Source organism: Macaca nemestrina, chromosome 1 (genome assembly GCF_043159975.1).
Source record: "Macaca nemestrina isolate mMacNem1 chromosome 1, mMacNem.hap1, whole genome shotgun sequence".
In the NCBI taxonomy this organism is placed as follows: domain Eukaryota; kingdom Metazoa; phylum Chordata; class Mammalia; order Primates; family Cercopithecidae; genus Macaca; species Macaca nemestrina.
In genome coordinates, this window is record NC_092125.1 from 205,091,942 (window position 1) to 205,109,115 (window position 17,174).

Genomic DNA, 17,174 nt, shown 5'->3' on the forward strand with positions numbered 1-17,174 from the left:
GTCCTTTTTTTTTTTTTTTTTTTTTGAGACAGAGTCTCATTCTTATTGCCCAGGCTGGAGTGCAGTGGCACAATCTTGGCTCACTGCAACCTCCGCCTCCTAGGTTCAAGCGATTCTCCTGCCTCAGTATCCCGAGTAGCTGGGATTATAGGCTCCTGCCACCTCATCCGGCTAATTTTTTGTATTTTTAGTAGAGACGGGGTTTCACCATGTTAGCCAGGCTGGTGTCGAACTCCTGACCTCAGGTGATCCGCCCACCCTCACCTCCCAAAATGCTGGGATTACAGGCGTGAGCCACTGCACCCGGCCGGTGGTGTTATTCTTAGGGCTTCTCTCCAGCATAACCCCTGGATAAAGCATCTCAACAGAGGAGCTGTCAGAAATGCTCCCAGCATCACAAACACAAACCCAGAACTGCAGCTTTGGACTGAAAAATGACCAGCAATCACATTCTCACCTGATTTTACAAATGCCTCATCTCCTTTAACCTTCACAAGAACCCAGCAAGTGGACAAAGGAGAAACTGCTACTACTCCCACTTTAAAGATGAGGACAGTGAGGTGAGGGGACTCTCCTGTGTCCTCAGGGATGCCACTTCACACCTCCAAGCCTAGTTAAGTGGCCAACCCAGGGTTCTAGCTCACATCTGCCTGGATTTTGTTCTCTGGGTTTTCCCTTGATTTGTTTCCCTTCAGTCTCGGGGGTACTGGCTGCACAGCCCCAGACAAGCCTTTGAACCTCTCCAACCTCAGTCTGTTCATCTGAAATATCTGTCAAACAGCTGGCACAGGATCCAAGCTGTTCCTGACCCAAACTCTTCCTTCACAGACTCAGTCGCTGTCACTCCAAGCCCTCCTCTAACCCTTTATCTTATTACTGACCTCGGCCACTAGCCCGGCAGTCAAGGAGTGTCTACACTCATTTAAGTCCATGCTTTACAGATGGGGAAACTGAGGTCCAAAGTTGGCCACATACCCAAGGTTGCCTTTTAGTGCCCGGTCTGGCACCTGGGCAGTAGCTGGGTGGGGCTGCCCCTCTGGGGATACCCCTAGTGGGCCCTGGCTGAGCTGGAGGTTGCTCCCTCTGCCCCTTTCTCTCTAGCTGGGCCCAGGGGCCACCCAACAAAGGCAGCACAGCTTGTTCCCCAGCTCCCCAGCCTCAACATCCCAGAGCTCAGAGCTTGCTCCAGTAGGGGTCAAACAGTTCCATAGGTAAGGGCTGAGCAATGTGGGCACCTCAGTACCCATGGGGTGGAGGCTGCCACTCTTAGTTAAGTCTGGGCTTTGGAGTTGAACTTAAGTTCAAATCCCAGCTCAGCCACTTCCCAGCATTGTGATTTTGGTCAAGTCTGTTCAGCTCCCTAAACTCCTGCAAAACAGGGATAATATTTCCCTCATGAGGTTGTAAGGATTGAATGAGTTAATGCAGCATATTAAACGCTTAGGACAGAATGCTGTGCATAGTAAGTGCTTAACAGGCAGTGACTGTAATTATGATTAGAGAACAGAGGCCAGGAACAGGACTTGTGGGCCCATGATACTCTGCCTTCATCTTGCTCCATCCTATCCCCTCATGTGGGGTGAGGGTAGGGGGTAGACTAAGTCCCAAACCAGGTCCTGAGGCTATAGTAATAGGTGCTGGAAGACCCATAGAGACTTTAGACTTATCTCCCATACTCATTTCACAGAAAGGGAAACTGAAACCCAGGGAGAAAAGTGACTAGCCCACAGACTATAAAGGAGTGGAATCCCACCCCCCTTTAATAAATATCAGAATCAGCCAGGCACGGTGGTTCATGCCTGTAATCCCAGCATTTTGGGAAACCAAGGTGGGCAGATCACCTGAGGTCAGGTGTTCAAGACCACCCTGGCCAACATGGTGAAACCCTATCTCTACTAAACATAAAAAAATTAGCTGGGCATGGTGACAGGTGCCTGTAATCCCAGTTACTTGGGAGGCTGAGGCAACAGAATCGCTTGAACCCAGGAGGTGGAGGTTGCAGTGAGCAGAGATTGTGCCACTGCACTCCAGCCTGGGCAACAGAGTGAGACTCTGTCTCAAAAAAATTACATTAAATTAAATTAAAACTAAATATGAAAATCTTAGGCCCTGGGAAAATTCTGAACTCCCCTATCCCCAGGAGCTGTCGTACAGACCCATTCTGCAAACCCCTAACAAATCCCAGGCCACCATAACTCTACGGTGAGCCCTCTGTGAGTATCCTGCTCAGCTCTGTGGCTGGCATACCTGTTTATGGTGCACAGTACGTGCTCAGGAAAGGCTTAGAGAATAACCAAATGAAATTCGGTTTGGTTCCACACCTCTGCTCAGGCTTCCTCTCCAGAAGTCTCTCCTTGCATCTCCCCTCCTCACTCCTCACTCACCCCAGCCTCGGTCTCTCCCTGCAGCCTAGGTTCCACCAGCTGGGCTCAGCTTCAGCCAACAGAGGTCTGGACCTCCACAGGGCCTGCACAGTGTCCGCATCTTCCTAGCTAGATGGATGTTCCTGCCCAGCACGGCCAGCCAGGCTCCTGGCCATGGTCCATTCTGCAGAGAGGGTGCTGGCCCTGCCCTACCATGTCTCCACCCACACTGGTCTGGGGAGTAAGGCAGCCTGGGTGGGAACTTCTGTTGGTACCTGGGGCCTACAGGAGGGAGGCCAGCCCTGGTCTAGGAGGTGGATGGATGGGCCAATCAGGAGACAGCCGGGTGTGGGGCCTCCTGGCCTTAATGAGTACCACCCACACACCCAGGCACTCCACCCATGCCCCACGTTGCTGGGACCTGGCAGGTGGTGCCTGGCTCTCCTGTACATACACTGGAAACCTCAGGGCTTCCCCACTCCATTCCCTTCTTAAAACACTCTACTGGCCTGCTATCAGACCAGCTACCATTCTGGTCTGCATACACATTGCTTTATTTGATGCTGCGTATGCCTGCAAGGTCCAGATTATTGACAAAGGACAAGCCTGGGACTCAGAGAGGCGAAGTGACTCATGCAGGGTCACACAGCAGGAAAGTGGAAGGGTCAGGATTCAACCCAGTTCTGCTGTGTGCAGAGCCTACCAGGCACTGGATGTCCCCTTTCCTCCCTCCCTCTACTCCTTTCAGCTTCTGGCTCTCTTTCTTCTCAAACCTCCTACCTCCTTGCTCAAAGTTTCTCCGTGCTTAGAATTAATAATTCCCGGCCAGATGCGGTGGCTCATGAGGTCAGGAGATGGAGACCATCCTGGCTAACACAATGAAACCCCGTCTCTACTAAAAATACAAAAAAATTAGCTGGGCGTGGTGGCGGGTGCCTGTAGTCCCAGCTACTCAGGAGGCTGAGACAGGAGAATGGCTTGAACAGGAGAGGTGGAGCTTGCAGTGAGCTGAGATCAGGACGCTGCACTCTAGCCTGGGCGACAGAGCAAGACTCCGTCTCAAAAGAAAAAAAAAGAATAATTCCCACCTCACACCTGCTTTAACGCCTTATTTACAGTTATTTCTGAAGTGTCTGTCTGACACTCAGGAGAGAATTCAAGGCAGGGACTGACCCCAGTGGGTGCTCCTTAGACTTGTGGGTCTGTCATTCTATATCCCCACCCCCCTCCCCAACATGCAGAAGTCCCTTGGGCCTCCTCCTGCTGGTCTCTTCCCCACCCAGCCTCCTACCAAGACCATCCTCCCGGCCTGGAACTGGGTGGAGGTAGGGCGCTTGCTGAAGCTCCGGGGCGCGTGCCAGTGCTCTGGCCCCTCCCCAACCCCTCCCGCTCCCCTTCAATAGCTGAGGACTTGACCCTGACGAGACACTAGGCTGCTCTCACAGGGACTCCCAGCTGCCTTAAGCCCAGCCCCAACCAGGCTCTGTCCAAGCCTCCTCCTTCTGGAGGAAAGGGCTCCAGAGGCGGAGAGGAGGTCGTCCGTTCCCGAACCCAGGAGCTATGGGTCCTGGAATCACCTTCCCCAACCCTCCTCTCCCCTCCCCACTTCTGGAGCGAGCTCGGGCTCAGGTTGGTCTGGACAGGTCCCTGCCTCCAACTAGCTGGAGAGGAGGGGTCCTGTCCCACCCTGAAGAGGTGGGGCCTGCCAGGAAGTATAGGTGAGGGCGAGACAATTCTTGAGGAAAGACAGAGGACAGAGACAGGAAGAGACAGCCAAACAGAGACGACAGATGAGAGATACAGGGAACCCAGGGATGAGAGCGAACCGGAGCCTGAACCGGACAGAGAGACCCGGGAGACCCAGACAGAGGGAAGTGCCCTAGACCAAGCCTGGCAGGGAGGGTGTGGGGCTGGCGCGGCGGCCGGGGGGGCCACCCTGGCGGGCACAGCCGGCGCCCCAGCTCGCGGGTCCCTGGGTCCGGAAACTCAAAGTCAGTTACGTAAGGGTCGGAGCGGGGCGCGGGGCTCCAGGCCCTGGCGCCCCCTCCCGCTGCGCGCCGCCCGCCCGCTCCAGCGCTGCTGCGGGCCCGGCAGGAGCATGCAGGGCCGGGCAAGACGGGGCTGGGGGGCGGTCGGGGACTGCGCCGCCCTGCAGGGACTCGCCCGGGGACACCAAACCCAGGACCCCCACCCCAGACAACCAGGACCGGCCGGACCCGGACGTGTCTAGCTCCGGATCCAAGCTCCCGGACCCCCTCTCCAGACTCCCACGCCCCTCCCTGCACCCCGAACTTTAAGACGCCCAGACTCCTTTGGACCCCAAGTTCGGATTCTGAAATCCGGGACCCCTGGACCCCTCAATCCCGGACCCTTCGACCCTGGTCTCGCCTCTCCCGGGACGGTCCGAGCCCTTTGGGGTGGGTTCTTGTGTCCCTCACCCTGTCCCTCCCGGGGACCGAGGGTCGTCCCCCAGGTGGTCCAGGCTCACCTGGGCTGGGTGCGGCGGGGACTGGGCCGGACCGCGTTCTGGCTCCGCGCCGCTCTCGCCCTTTAAGAGGTTCCTGCCACTTTGCCCCGCCGGGGCCTCCACCTGCACTGACAGGGCAACTCCATCGTGAGGCCCCGCCCCACCCGCTAGGCCCTCCGATTGGCGCAGGCAACTGCCGATCAGCGGGGCGGGGAGAAGGAGGCGGGGCAGAGGAGTGCGAGAGTCGCAGCTGGGAAGGGGCGGGGGCTGCAGGTGTGGCCTGGTCCGGCGGGGACACTGAACCGGGGGCTGCTTTGATAGACCCCAGATGTCAGGGGAGGGAAGGGCAGGGACTTCCTGGATTGACTGGTGTGACGTCATATGACAAAAGTGTGAAGCAATTTGACACGTGGTACTGCCCCTAAGGGTACTAGGTAGAGGGGTTGGTCAGAGGGGATCTAGGGAAGTGACCCTGAGGAGACTCACCTGGATCACCTGTCCTACCACTTCGTCAGGCTTGACCTTGAACAAGTCACTTCTCTGGATCTGAATTTCCTCAACCATAAATATTACAATGTTTTCCTGAGAATTAGCGATGTAAGTTAAATGTCAAGCATAGGTCTGGTACACTGGTATACAGTAGGCGTTCCGTAAATGCGAGTTCTGGATCCTGTCATGCCCGCCTTGCCACTCTTCTCAGTGACTTTTCCCCTCCTGATGGTCCATTCCATCAACACTGGCAGGGGCTTCCATGGTCACTGGCCGAAGACTCATTCCCTCCCTCCCATTTCAGGCCTGGGCTGGCTTACATATGCCCATGTCAGGAAGCTCACCACCCCGCAGAATGGCCTCTTTCATTTTAAAACCAACCCTGACACTTCAAAAGCTCTTCATCACAGAATCATAGGATCATAGAATATTCCAGGCCAGAGCACCATGGAAAACTAATCCTTTCTTTGGACAAATATGGCAAACTGAGGCTCGCTGAGGACAAAGCTGCCTTCCTCTGAGTGTAGTGATCTTCCTACTAAAGTGATCTTCCTACTAACTCGACTTCCCGTGTTCCAATCCCCAACGCTGCCACTTCCTGAGTTACTCTGGGTGAGTTACTAACTCTCTCCAAGCCAGTTTCGTCCTCTGCAAAGTGGGGTTAATAAAAGTATTTTCCTCAAGGGTTGTGGCAAGAATTGAATGAAAGAATCCATGTCAAGTGCTAAGAAAAGTGCCAGTCCCAGAGTAAGCATCCAATAAGTGGTAGCATTTATTATAATTACTGATGTTATTGTTATATTGATATATAACTGAATTAAAAGTCATACATTGACTGACTCTCCTCCTGCTCCAAATTCACTGAGGCCTTCTCTGAGTCAGGTCCTGTTTGAGGCTTCAGGGCCCTGGTTCCTGCCTTCAAGGAGCCCATAGTCTAGCAGAGGAGGGTCAGACTGAGCCCTTAGACCTGAGAGATGTTTTCTGATAGAGGGAGGTGGGCTCCAAGGGACTAGAGAAGCGTTGGATCCTTTGGCCAGAAATCAGGACACTTGAGACCCTTTCAGTCCCTATCCCTGTGAATCCTCTGGGGAAGCCTGGCACACACATAACCAGGCTCCCAAGCACATTGATGTACCTTGCACTTACTTATATCACACCTGCCCACCAGACAGTATGGCCCGGGGGTTATGAGATAGGGATTTGGAGGCAGGTGAGTCTGGGTTTTGGGCCTTGGGACAAGCCACCCATCCCCCACCCCCGGGTAAAATGAGATTAATAATAGTGCTAACTTTATAGAGAGCTGTTGTGATGATTAAATGAGAGTATGTGAAAATGTATTTCAAATAGCAATGACTCTAGCAGCATTTTTTAATTGCTCTCACACGTACTCATGCACCCAGGAGAGTGCAGGCTGTCAAATCTTTAATTTGGCCTCTGCAAACAGTGGCTCCTCCCCCAATCCCATCCCCACCCCTGACTCAATCACAGGGCTAGGGAAAGGAAAACCCCAGCAGTCAGGTGGATGGGGTGATTCTAAAGAGCTGCTATGGGCCCTGCCCCCTCCCTGCTGGGGCAGCCACGTGGCTCTAGCTCTGTTGGGCTGAGCTGCCTGTGGGTGACTCAGCAGTGCCAGTGCCTGCCCCGGCCTGATAAGAGAGTGTGTGTGTGTGTGTGTGTGTGTGTGTGTGTGTGTATGTGTGTGTGTTTGGGGTGTCCAGGGAGGGCTCTGTGTTTCTGAATTTGTGCATGGGGAGTACATTTGGGAATATGCTTGTGATCCTGTATCTCTTGTTTCTGTGCATTTGTGTATGTGTATGTGTAGGGGGGTGTGTTTTGGTGCTTGTGAGGGTGTGCCCACGTTTGTGAGTTTATATAGAGGGTATGAATCTGTGTCTGTCTGTGTCCTATAAACAGGCTGTCCTCTGGGCCTCAGGCCCTGGGACCTAGAGAGCTCTGCCCTGTCCCATGGCCCTCCTGTGTGTGTGTTTCTCGTTGAGGTGACTTGTGCGCTTGTGTGGGTGAAGGCCTTGTGTGGCCTTGTCAGTCACTGAAGCGGGGAGGCTGTCACTGCCTGGACTTCGGGCCCCCTGGCCCAGGGCCTCTGCCAGTGACATCATAATCTTCACCTCCATCCCCAGACTGCAGGGAGCACTTTGCTACCTGAGATGCCTCTGTCAGCAGTGACCTCTTGAAGAAGTCACTCACATTTAGCGATCCTGGTTCTTTTACAAGCAATTGCTCACTTTATCTTATTGAATCCTAACAGCCAAAAATGTTCTAAAGAGCTTCTGAGGCTCAGGGAGCTAAAGTGGCAAGCCAAGGTCACACCACTCTTTTTTTTTTATGAGACGGAGTCCCGCTCTGTCGCCAGGCTGGAGTGCAGTGGCGTGATCTCGGCTCACTGCAACCTCTGACTCCCGGGTTCAAGCAATTCTCTTGCCTCAGCCTCCTGAGTAGCTGGGATTACAGGCACAGACCACCACGCCTGGCTAATGGTTTTTTTTTTTTGTATTTTTAGTAGAGATGGGTAAGTAATAGAGGCTGTGAAGGTGACAGGCAGGGGGCAGCTTTCCTCCCTCGGCTGAGCATTCAGTTCCCTGGGGCCTGTGGGGTGCTGATAAGCTTGGGGGCTGGGGGAAGGAACCTGTTTGTGTCTCCCCTCTCTTCCTCTGAGAAGGCCTGCACCTCCAGGAACTCCTTATCCTGCCAGAGCCTGGGCACTCCCACCAGCTTCAGATGGGCTTGAGGTGGGTGATAAAGAAGCCAAGAAACAGACAGGGCGGGGGCGGGGAGTGCGCACGTGGGAGCCTCTGTTCCTTCAGCAGCGCTTCATTGAGCGTATTATTAAAAGTTGAGACTGACAAAGGGGCAGAGAGTCACAAGACCAGGCCACAAGAAATGGTAGAGGGAGAGGACACTCAGGCCTGAGGCAGGGGGTGTGGCCGTTCCGGGTTTGAATCCTGACTTCCTCATTTACGGGGCTTATGACTTCCTCCTAGCCTGTCTCCTTATCAGTCAAATGAGGTAATGGCTCTCACCCTGCCTGCTTTTCCCCGGCCCATGATACTAGAAGGGAAAGGCATTTGTAAAGTGTGAATAATGGATGTTCCTGCTGTTACTCATGGCTTCCTATGAGGAAGGCCCTAGAGCAATTGTATGCCCAGAGCCCAGAGAGGGGAAAGTGATTTCATCTGAGGGAGTAAAGAAGATTGCCTGGAGGAGGTGACCTCCCAGCTGGACATTAAGGACTAATTTACTAGATGGAAATGAGAGAGGGCATTCCAGGTGGAAGAACAGCCTGCACAAAGGGTTGGAGGTAGGATAGTGAAGGTGTACTCTGGGAACAGACAATGGTCTGGGATAGTTAAAGGACAGGGTGAATCATGAGACCAAATTGTGGAAGGCTTCAAATGCCAAGTTAAGACACAGGGGGAAGAGACATTTGGGGATGGTCAGTGAGTCTTTGAGATAGAGGGCACTGGGGTGTGGCAGTCATTTAGGAATGGGTACAGAGACAGTGAAAATTGGTAGGCAGTGGGTCAGCAACCCTTCTCCAGGAGAATGCATTTGAAATTTGGGGCCAGGCGCAGTGGCTTACACCTATAATCCCAGCACTTTGGGAGGCCGAGGCAGGCGGATCACATGAGGTCAGGAGTTTGAGACCAGCCTGGCCAACCATGGTGATACCCTGTCTCTACTGAAAATACAAAAAAATTAGCCAGGCATGGTGGTGGGCGCCTGTAATCCCAGCTACTCAGGAGGCGGAAGCAGAGGTTGCAGTGAGCCCAGATGGCACCACTGCACTCCAGCCTGGGCAACAGAGTGAGACTCTGTCTCAAAAAAAAAAAAAAAGAAGAAGAAGAAAAGAAAAGACAAAAGAAAAAAAGATAAGAAATTTGGGGAAAATCCTCAGGAAGACATCAAGGTGGGGAAGAGGTTGCACAGCCCTTCCAAGGGAGAGATGGGGGTTGGTAGGGATGGAGAAAAAGCCAAGTCAGACACTGCAGCCCAGGGAGGGGCCCATGTATGGGCACAGAGGATGCCAACAAATGAACACTGAAGAGCCCTGAAAGGCCACATTGCCTAGGAGTTCCTCGGCTTTGCCGCAGCGTGGAGTAGGGGCCAATCCTATCAGGAGAACCCCTTCCCAGGAGAGGTGACATCTCCGGAAGGCCTTGTTGAAACCCCAATGGCTGTCAATGATTGTTGGTGTATTATATAGTCGGGTGCTTTACTGACCTGTTTTCACAAGATACCCCTGTTTTATGGATGAGTTAAATGAGGCAGAGGGAGGTGAGGTGATCTGCTCACTATCACATAACCAGGACATGACAAGGCCAGGACTTGAAGGCAGTACTCGCTATTTGCAGGGAGGGGCAGGAGAGAGCTGATGGAGGTGTTTGGGGAGAGCTGAGATTCTGGCTATGTGGGACTCTGAAACCTGGAATGAGCAGGTGCCAGGGTGAGGGAAACACGGTGTCTGCCGCCCCCTCGAGGTCATGGAGCAGCTGGGGCAGAAGTGCAGAGCTAAGCCTTCCAGGCTGCCAGAAGCTGAGTTCCTGGGAAAGGCGGGTGCCTTTGAGCGCACAGGTGCGCACTCAAGGCAGGAGGTGATAGTGAAAGGGGGGCTTTCAAATGGGCTATCCTGGATTGCAAACTCACAGCTTGCCACAACTTGCTGTGAAACCCTAAGTCCCTTATGTTTGCTCTTCATTTTTTTCTTCTCTGGGGACTTTGAAAAGATTAAAAGAGATCATCAATGGCCAGGCAAGGTGGCTCACACCTGTTAGCCCAGCACTTTTGGGAAGCGAGGAGGGAGGATCACTTGAGACCAGCCTGGCAATCCAGTGAGACCCTGTCAAAAAGATGAAAATACACTGGCCTGAAAGTAGTGAATTATCTCAGTTGATTATTCACAGTCAGTTACAGATCAAACTCCTTGTTCTATTCTTTCCCTCCTTCTCACTACCGCACTTGACTAGTCTTTAAAAAATTAATAAATAAAAATAAATTTAAAAAATAGGCCAGGAACACTGACTTATACCTTTAATCACAACACTTTGGGAGACCAAGGCAAGGTGATTGCTTCCGCCCAGGAGTTCACGACCAGCCTGGGCAACGTGAAGAAACCCCAACTCTACACAAACAAACAAACAAACAAACAAAACGAAAAATTAGCCAGATGTTGTGGCATACACCTATAATCCCAACTACTCAGGAAGCTAAGATGGAGTATCGCTTGAGCCCATGAAGTCTAGGCTACAGTAAGCTGTGATTGTGCCACCGCACTCCAGCCTGGGCAACAGAGCAGGACCCTGTCTCAAAAATAAATACAAATTTAAAAAATAAAAGAGATCATCTTACATCCTATGAAGCCGTTTCACAGCCTTTATTCTCTCTTTGCAGTTGGGAAAACCGAGGACCCAGTGGGCAGATCCAGGATTGTGGGGCCTGAAGCTTGTCTGGGACGGGGGGGTCTTCTTAAGATAAAGAATGCAAAGTTAAGAATACAGGCCAGGCACGGTGGCTCACGCCTGTAATCTCAGCACTTTGGGAGGCCAAGGCAGGTGGATCACCTGAGGTCAGGAGTTCGAGACCAGCCTGACCAACATGGTGAAGCCCCATCTCTACTAAAAATACAAAAATTAGCCAGGCATGGTGGCATGCACTTGTAATCCCAGCTACTCAGGAGGCTGAGGCAGGAGAATTGCTTGAACCCAGGAGGTGGAGGTTGCAGTGAGCCGAGATTGTACCACTGCACTCTAGTCTGGGCCACAGAGCAAGACTCCATCTCAAAAAAATTAAGAATACAGAAGGTGGCCGGGCATGGTGGCTCATGCCTGTAATCTCAGCACTTTGAGAGACTGAGGCTGGCGGATCACTTGAGGTCAGGAGTTCGAGGGCAGCCTGACCAACATGGTGAACCTCCACCTGTACTAAAAATACGAAAATTAGCCACATATGGTGGTGCATGCCCGTAATCCCAGCTACTCAGGAGGCTGAGGCAGGGGAATCGCTTGAACCCAGGAGGCAAAGGTTAAAGTGAGCCGAGATCGTGCCACTGCACCCCAGCCTGGCAACAGAGTGAGAGTCCGTCTCAAAAAAAAAAAAAAAAAAAAAGCCCATGGCCATTCAAAGCCAGAGGACACAGTGGGAATGAGGAGGAGTAGAGTAGAAGGAGACAGTGGGCTTACTCCACTAAGGTTAACATGGTTTACTTTTCCAAACTGTACAGAAACATGCGACCTTGTCAACACAAGGCTGAGGTCCCTCATAGGGCCTGTGCAAGTGTGGGACTGCCCCTGGGCCTGTGATATGCTTTGGCTCTGTGTCCACCACCCAAATCTCATCTTGAATTGTACTCCCGCAATTCCCACGGTCTTTGGTGAGTACACAGCTATTGTCTGAGCTCCTGCAGTGCTGTCAGTCTACTGTTGCGCATTAGTAGCCAGTTCAGTTGGACATATCCTGAACTTCTCCTTTTACAGCCAGACCTGTGCTAGGTACTATGGGGTGGGGGTGGGGAGACAGAGGACTCAGATCCAGTTCCAGCCCTTTTCTAATTCACAGTCTGGTGGTCAAATAAGACATGGACGCGGTCTTAAAATGTTTAGGGCCAAGAAGAACTTGGATATCAACTAGTCCAGGAGGTTATCAAACTCTTTTTTTTTTTTTTCTTTACTTTTTTTTTTTTGAGACAGAGTCTCACTCTGTCACCCAGGCTGGAGTGCAGTGATACGATCACGGCTCACTGTAGCCTCAACCTCTCCGGTCTCAAGCAATCCTCCCATCTCAGCCTTCCAAGTAGCTGGACTACAGGCATGCACCGCCATGCCTGGCCAATTTTTTTTTTGTATTTCGTAGAGACAGGGTTTCACCATGTTGCTCAGACTGGTCTCGAACTCCTGGGTTTAAGTGATCCTCATGCCTCAGTCTCCCAAAGTGTTGGGATCACAGGCATGAGCCACTGTGCCCAGCCTCAGACTCTTAATGATAGAAGCCCAATGTATGAAACAGAGGGAAAGGCCGGGCGCGGTGGCTCAAGCCTGTAATCCCAGCACTTTGGGAGGCCGAGACGGGCGGATCACAAGGTCAGGAGATCGAGACCAGCCTGGCTAAATACGGTGAAACCCCGTCTCTACTAAAAAATACAAAAAACTAGCCGGGTGAGGTGGCGGGCGCCTGTAGTCCCAGCTACTCGGGAGGCTGAGGCAGGAGAATGGCATAGACCCGGGAGGCAGAGCTTGCAGTGAGCTGAGATGCGGCCACTGCACTCCAGCCTGGGCGACAGAGCGAGACTCCGTCTCAAAAAAAAAAAAAAAGAAAAAGAAACAGAGGGAAGCAGCGCTGTTCTGAGTGAAGCAGAGGGTGTGGGTGGGTAAGGTGGGGTTGGCCTCCCCTCTCCCTCCCCACCGACCCCCTATGTGGCTTCTTCCAGCTCCTCTAAGGAACTATGAGTTGGAAACACTGCCCTAGTTCAAGCTCTTTGCTTTAACCAATGAGAAAACAATGGATCGGCAAGGGTAAGAGACTGGACCAAGGTCACAACAAGGGAGTGGCTAAGGCTGGATTCAGACCCAGGTCCAACCGACTCCTGGTTTGAGGGTCTCTTTGCTCAACCTCAATACTAAAGAGTTGGGACAGGCCGGGCGCGGTGGCTCAAGCCTGTAATCCCAGCACTTTGGGAGGCCGAGATGGGCGGATCACGAGGTCAGGAGATCGAGACCATCCTGACTAACACGGTGAAACCCCGTCTCTACTAAGAAATACAAAAAATAGCCGGGCGAGGTGGCAGCGCCTGTAGTCCCAGCTACTCGGGAGGCTGAGGCTGGAGAATGGCGTGAACCCGGGAGGCGGAGCTTGCAGTGAGCTGAGATCCGGCCACTGCACTCCAGCCTGGGCTACAGAGCGAGACTCCGTCTCAAAAAAAAAAAAAAAAAAGAGTTGGGACAGAACCACCCCTCCCCACCACGACCCACCTCCCCCTGCTCATCCACTCAGCAGAGTTGGAATGGTGACGAGAAACTCAAAGAGGTCCCAAAAGCCTGTAGGAGTGGGACAGCGAAGAAGGAGCCCATTTTGTGCCCCCACATTGGAATGAGGACAGAGATTGGACTTTTTTTTTTTGGAGACAGAGTCTCACTCTGTTGCCCAGGCTGGAGTGCAGTGGCATGATCCCGGCTCACTGCAACCTCTGCCTCCTGGGTTCAAGCAATTCTTCTACCTCAGCCTCCCGAGTAGCTGGGACTACAGGCGCATGCCACCACGCCTGGCTAATTTTTGTATTTTTAGTAGAGATGGGGTTTCACCATATTGGCCAGGCTGGTCTCAACTTCCTGACCTCATGATCCATCCACCTCGGCCTCCCAAAGTGCTGGGATTACAGTCATGAGCCGCCGCATCCGGCCCGGGACTGGACTTTTGTCTTTGTTCACTGCTTATCCTTAGTCTGAGTACAGAGCTCACTACATTGTGAACAATAAAATATTAGTTGAATGAATTAATTTAAGGCAGCAGTTCAGGGTAGGAGAAGCTTCCCAGGGGTGGTGAAATTATCCCTCCAGGTTGACCTCATCCTGATCCCCTGATTCACACAGGGGCTGAACATGTGTCCCAGTGGAAGGTGTGGATACAAAGAGGTGCATGCATGTGCACACCTGTAATATGAATGTATGTGTGCATGTGTATGTTAACAGATGCCAAGAATGAGTCTGTGAGAGAGGACAGAATGTCCCCAAGCTGTGGAGGTTGGAGGGCTGGGTGATGTTTGGGCACACATCCAAGCGTGTGTATGCATGACCTCTGGGTCACAGGTGCACAGGTGTACAGGTGTGGGCCTATTTGTATGTGTCTGTGAGGTGTTTGTGAACTGAATCTGGGCTGGGCTTCCTGCATGTCTTAGTAAAAATTCCCAGCTTCACTGCTTCTTCCTCCTCCTTCTCTTCAGAGCACTTTCCTGACTATCGCAAGAAGCCATTGTGTGACTTTGAGCCAGTCACTTCCCCTCTCTGAGCTTCCATCTCCTCATTTTTTGTCTGTTTGTTTGCCTTTGAGACAGGGTCTCACTCTGGCTGGAGTCCAGTGGTGCTATCGTGGTTCACTGCAGCCGCAATCTCCCAGGATCAAGTGATCCTCCCACCCCAGTCCCCTAAGTAACTGGGACTACAGGCCTGTGCCACCATACTTTGCCAACTTTTAAATTTTCTGTAGAGATAGAGTCTCACTATGTTGACCAGACTGGTCTCAGCTACTGGGCTCAAGTGATCCTCAGACCTCAACCTTCCAGTGTTGGGATTACAGGCGTGAGCCAACACACCCCAGCCCATCTCCTTTTTTTTTTTTTTTTTTGAGACAGAGTCTCGCTTTGTCACCCAGGCTGGAATGCAGTGGTGCCATCTCGGCTCACTGCAACCTCTGCTTCCCGCGTCAAGTGATTCTCCTGCCTCAGCCTCCCAAGTAGCTGGGATTACAGGCACCTGCCACTATGGCTAGCTAATTTTTGTATTTTTAGTAGAAATGGGGTTTCGCCATGTTGGACAGGCTGGTCTCGAACTCCTGACCTCAAGTGATTCACCCACCTTAGCCTCCCAAAGTGCTGGGATTACAGGCATGAGCCACCGCGCCTGGCCCATCTCCTCATTTGTTAAACACACTCACTTTAAAGTGTTTTTTTTTTTTTTTTTTTTTTTTTGACAGAGTTTTGCTCTGTCACCCAGGCTGGAGTGCAGTGGTGCGATCTTGGCTCACTGCAGCCTCCGACACCTGGGTTCAAGCGATTGTCCTGCCTCAGCCTCTTGAGTAGCTGGGACTACAGGCTTGCACCACCACGCCCGGCTAATTTTTGTATTTTTAGTAGAGACGGGGTTTCACCACGTTGGCTAGGATGGTCTCAATCTCCTGACCTCGTGATCCACCCGCCTCGGCCTCCCAAAGTGCTGGGATTATAGGTGTGAGCCACCGCTCCTGGCTGTTTTTAATTCATTTAATTGAAATAGCTATTAGAATTTTTCATGTGCCAAGCACTGCATAAGGCACATGGATTGAGAAAACAAATATAACAACTATAAAGGACAGCAGTGCCTGACCTATAATGGACAGTTAGCCAATAATAATTCCCCACCCCATCCACCTCCCTTGTTCGTGTCCCTCTTTCAGGAACCAATTCCAATGCACAGCTTCCAGGGATGAGCAATGGAGGAAAGAATGGAATGGAGCAGGAACTAAGAGAGGGAGCTAATGCAAGATATAGCCGGTAGGTGGCAGCAGCGTCCGTGAAATGAGCCTGGTCTCGGGCAGCCTTGCCTAAATTTCTCCCAAGCCAAGCTGTTTGATGGTGTGCACGTGTATGAACACAGGTGTACAGGTGTGCATCTGTATGGGTCGGGTGTATGGGTCACAGGTGTACAGATGGGGGCCTATTTGTATGTGGCTGTGAGGTATGTGTGAACCGTTCCCCGCCGCCCCAACTCCCTGACGCAGCAGTTCTTAAACTTTCGGGTCCTGGACACCTGGAGCATTCAATGAAGGTTTAGGATCCTGCAGTTAAGTACGAAGTTCGTATTCCATTTTAAAAGGCTCTGGAATCAGCTGTGGACCCCTTGAACATTCTTCTGGGTAAGGAAATACACCCAAATGTATGTGTGTGTGTATGCGGGGTAGGGGTTGTTCTTTTCAACTCAAACATATAAATAATTACTTTTTAAAATTTTGGGTCGGGCGCAGTGGCTCGCACCTGTAATTCCCACCACTTTGGCAGGCGGAGGCAGGCGGAACACTTGAGCCCAGGAGTTGGAAACCAGCCTGGGCAACACGGCGAAACTCTGTCTCTACCAAAAAATACAAAAATTTGCCGGGAATGGTGGCACTCGCTTTTAGTTCCAGCTGCTCGGGAGGCTGAGGTGGGGAGGATCACGTGAGCCTGGGAATCAGGTGGCACAGTGAGCCGAGATCGCGCCACTGCAATCCAGCCTGGAAGACAGAGGAGACCTTGTCTCAAAAAAAAATTTTTTTGTACAAATTTATGGGTCATATGTGAACTTTGGTTACATGTGTGTAATACGTACTGATCAAATCAGGTGTTTAGGGTGTCCATTCCCTGCGTATAATACATTTTTGTTAAGTATAGTCACTCGACTCTATTATCAAACACTGAATTTATTCCTTCTTACTGTATGTTTGTACCCTTTAACCCAGTTCTCTTCATCCTCCCCTCTCCCACCACTAGCCCTTCCCAGCCTCTGTTATCTATCTTCCTACTCCCTATCTTCATGTGATCAAACATTTTAGCTTCCACCTATAAGTGATAACACGTGAGATTTGTCTTTTTGTGCCTAGCTTACTTCTCCTTTTTTTTCTTTTTTTGAGATGGAGTCTCACTCTGTCACCCAGGCTGGAGTGCAGTGGCGACATCTCGGCTCACTGCAACTTCTGTCTCCCAGGTTCAAGCGATTCTCCTGCCTCAGCCTCCCAAGTAGCTGGGACTACAGGTGCATGCCGCCACACCCAGCTAATTTTTATATTTTTAGAAGAGATGGGGTTTCACCATGTTGACCAGGCTGGTCTCCAACTCCTGACCTCAGGTGATCCACCAACCTTAGCCTCCCAAAGTGGTGGGATTACAGGTGTGAGCCACTGTGCCTGGCCTTGTGCCTGGCTTATTTCTCTGAAGATAATCACCTCAACTTCCATCCATGTAGCTGCAAATAACGTGATTTCATTCTTTTTATGGCTAATATTCCATTGTGTATATACAGCACATTTTCTTTATCCGGCCATCCATTGATGAACACAGGTAGATTCTGTGTCTTTGCTCCTGTGAATAGTGCTACAATAAACATGAGAATGCAGATATCTCT

At 51.7% G+C, this 17,174-nt stretch overlaps 1 protein-coding gene across 10 annotated transcripts in view; it reads right to left on the reverse strand.

Moving 5' to 3' along the window:
* Positions 1-5,006, reverse strand: part of LOC105495208 (erythrocyte membrane protein band 4.1) — a 234,181-nt gene extending 229,175 nt beyond the window's left edge. For 7 of the 10 annotated variants that reach the window (XM_071097457.1, XM_071097384.1, XM_071097485.1 and 4 more), the window contains exon 1: positions 4,852-5,006. The gene's annotated coding sequence lies outside the window, so the exon portion shown is untranslated. The remainder of the gene's footprint in view (positions 1-4,851) is intronic. The other 3 variants (XM_071097455.1, XM_071097393.1, XM_071097329.1) reach the window with 2 other exon arrangements.
* Positions 5,007-17,174: the final 12,168 nt, after the last annotated feature.